The 3,639-nt window shown below is 43.4% G+C and overlaps 1 pseudogene; it reads left to right on the top strand.

Annotated features, from left to right (window-relative positions):
- The first annotated feature begins 1,995 nt into the window (after window positions 1-1,995).
- LOC104868089 lies at window positions 1,996-2,771 on the top strand (annotated as a pseudogene).
- Window positions 2,772-3,639: the final 868 nt, after the last annotated feature.

Raw genomic sequence — 3,639 nt, 5'->3', positions numbered from 1 at the left:
CAACAGTAAAAAATTATCCTATTTAATAAAAACTTACTCTTTGAAGGTATAATTTTTTCTTCCCACACCCATCCCAAACATGTGCAAGAAATTTTCTCCACAAAAAGAATTCATCTTTGCCACAGTCTTCCATTAGTGGAGATGGAGATGAGCCCAGCTCTGACGTTCCCCAGGCATGCTAAGGAAACATTTTCCTATTCATTTTTAAAGGGGTGACAGCTTCTAATGGACTCCAGGAGAGAGATCTTTTGATGTTTGTTTGTTTGTTTGTTTGTTTGTTTGGATGATGGGGACAGAGGATATGGCTTAACATCTTCTTGAGACAAGCCCACATAGGAAAACCAGCTCCCTGTCCTGTAAGTCATTTGAACTTCAACTTCGCCCAGCCCAGAAACACCTCGTGTCCAGTGCCAGCTGGATTCACAAGGCACGGGGCTTCCATTCCCCATATTTGGGAGGGTTGTTTTTAAGTTTTGGTACTGGGGGTCGAACTCGGGACCTTGCATTTGCAAAGCAGGTGGTGAAACCACTGAACTAAATTCCCAGCCTTGTTCATCCATATTTGGACGCAAGAATCTGTGGTGTTTGGCAGCTACAGACCTTGCCATATGCTGACAGAGAGAACGAGGGTTGAATTACATTCTGCCTAATCTTTTGGTGAATCACAGCTGATTCACATCCATTTTGACACTCAGAGAATATAAATAGAAAGATCTTGGAACAGAAATAAGAGATCTATGTCTTAGCCTTTGTCAAGTTCTTGCTGTATTCCTGAGGAGTCTTGCCTGTGCTGAGGCAGCATCCAAGGAGGAAGAGCCTTTGTTCAAACCTTTGAATATCTTTGATGCATTAGACTGGGAAGCTTGAGTGGAAGAGAGAGAACAAACCTATTTTACTTCACAGAACTGGGTGTGTACACTGGGGGAAGGAGTGAAGAGACTTTTGAAGACAATGGGCATCAGGCTGAATTCTTATGCCTGTTCCCATTCAAGCCATCATGACCTCTTTAAGCAGGGGAAGCCAGAGTCATGCAGTGATTCCTCCCCCAGGAATCCTGTACAGAAAGCATCAGCACTAGGCCAGACACTGGTGAATTCACCCATTTTGCCCTGCAGAGCTTTGTGACAAAAATGTGTATTGCTTTGTTGGTTTTATTTTTGTTTTTGCCCTTCTTCTGAGGTGGAACATAAGATTTCAACATATTTTATACCAAAATGATTTGCACTAAATAGATCTGGCATCTTGTTCCCCTGAAAAAGTCTGACTCAGAGAAGGAAGAAGTAGCCAGCAATGTCTAGCGACAAGCTGTGAAAGTTTAGTGACCTGAGAGAGTCAATATGTCAAATGTGTCAGCAGATACTTTCCTAAGTAATCACTAGAAGAACATAAACTAAAAAGCCACAGTTTCTACTCTGAAGAACTTCTAATATTTGGAAGGGGGCATAAGAGATAAAGATTAACAATTAGAGGATGATCAAACTAAAGGCAAATAAAGGCAGAGGCTTTCTAGGAGTTTGCGGAAGGGAAAGCTGAGATGGAAGAACTCACAAGACCATTGGGTTTGTTATGTGTGAGTTTCCAGGTTCGCCTTTCCTCCAGAGGTCCGATTTAATTAGCACCATGCTGGGCAATTATTTCACAGGGAACAGAATTGAAAACCCTTCACAGAGCTTTGGAAAGAGAGAGGTACAAGAGTGTATCTGAACACACATGCGGGTGTGTAAAAGAGAGACTGTGAAAGGAATGAAGAGAAAGGACACAAGGGGGCGGGGCCATAGGAAGGGGGGGGGGAAGAATCCGCAACCCACACCAGCATCCTCTGCTCACTAGAAATTACTAGCACTCTATCAGTGTTGAAGTTACTGTCATCACAAAGTTGTGAATCATTCAATGTGATTCCCAAAACTTGTAAATAAAAGTAATCGCTACACGGGGATGGACCTGCAGCATGATTTTATGCACACAGAATCAAGGAGGACAGGCAGCTGCTGACCCTTTGGCCTCCTGCAGCCTCCCCCGCCATTTGCCTGCAGCTGTGGGCTCAGAGCACTGCACACCGAAGGAGACAAAACTTTTGGTGAATTTCTTACTGATGAAATTAAAGAAGGAAAAAAGAAATCCAGAAGCATAAGCCCCTTCCCAAGAAGTCTGGAGGCTGGGAGCTAGAAATGATCGGGACAGAAGCTAAATTAATGTGGAAAGTTGCTGGGGGAAAAAACCACTGTCACTTTCAACATTAACAGTATCATCCCACCAACATTAGATATTGAGGAGGAGCCCTCACAGGGGTAGAAGGGTGAGGAACTGGGGCCGGAATGGACATCAACTCCCAGTTTTGTGGTAGAAGTTACCAAGAGTGATGGCAAGAAGGCCCTGTACTGGGCTGTCACTCTTCAGAGCATGAGGCTGGAGAAGAGGAGGAGGCAGCTGAGAGTGACATTTTTTCCATCAAGGACGTTAGCTTTCAGGCCACAGGCGAGTCTGAATGGAAGGATGCTAATTATACACCTAGCACAGATTCCCTGGACTGGGCCTTGTGCGATCACCTAATGGATTTCCCGGTTGCCAGGGGAGTGGATAACACCTTTGCAGGTGAGCTGGTGGAGCTCAGCACAGCCCTGGAGCATCAGAAATATGTTACTTCTCTTGAAGACCTCAAAAGCCTTATCAAGAGCCGATGGAGTAGTCAGAGACCTACCCTGACACGAGACGCGTGTACTTTCCAATGGTTATCATCCCAACATCATGGAGGAAAAAAACAGCAAATTTAAATTACTGCTGTTGCACTCAAGGATTTTATTTCTAGGGTTTTTAAAAATAACATAATAATGGACATTAAAATTATTTTGTCTCCTCCAAAGAAAAGGAAGGACAAGCCTACCACAGGGCAGGGCCTTGAGAACCTCAACTTTCCAGGTGCTCAGATAGAGAAGAGAGTATACCTAGGTTTGTATTCATCTGTGTAGAGATGGAAAAGATTAATTAGACCATTAAGTAGCACATAATTATTAAGTGCATTTAATACTACTATATGTTTATGGCAATTTTCAAGGCAATTTTACATCATTATCTTGTGTTACTCCCACATGATTTTTTTAAAACTGTTTTTCTGAAATTCTCTAGTTTGGAAAAGAGCTCTGTGCATGTTCTTTAGCTTCAGGGCACCATCAATGTAAGAGGAAAGTCACATTATCAAAGCTCCAAGAGCATTGGTCAACCTTTAGACATAGTCTCTTCCTGTCCCTCTCTCATGCTATTGTGACACAGGAAGCAAAAACAGCTCAGCCGGCCTCTTTAGGTGAAGATCACAGAATAGAGGTACTGGTTTAACTCCCCTCCCTAGAGCCAAATAAAATTCATAAAAAATAGAAAAACAACGTCCTCACCATCTTCTCTGACTAGGACATATCCACAACTCTAAACCTCAGTCTCTGGGGAATAGATGTCAAGTAGAGTGAAACTGGGACCTAACCACAAGGAGATATAAGATTAGACACGCACCTCTACAGATCCTTGATGGGACAGCGTTCTCCAAAAAGCGTGGCATGAACAGAGCCTGTTATCACCCTAGGTCCTGCTCCTAGAACAGTAGCCAGGCCCGCCAGGTACTGAGGATACAAATGTATCCACGTGAGTTGT

Source organism: Fukomys damarensis, unplaced genomic scaffold (assembly GCF_012274545.1).
Source record: "Fukomys damarensis isolate Sample0158 unplaced genomic scaffold, DMR_v1.0_HiC HiC_scaffold_17, whole genome shotgun sequence".
Classification (NCBI taxonomy): Eukaryota; Metazoa; Chordata; class Mammalia; order Rodentia; family Bathyergidae; genus Fukomys; species Fukomys damarensis.
The sequence above is the reverse complement of the archived record's forward strand: the minus strand, read 5'-3'. Positions and strand labels throughout refer to the sequence as shown.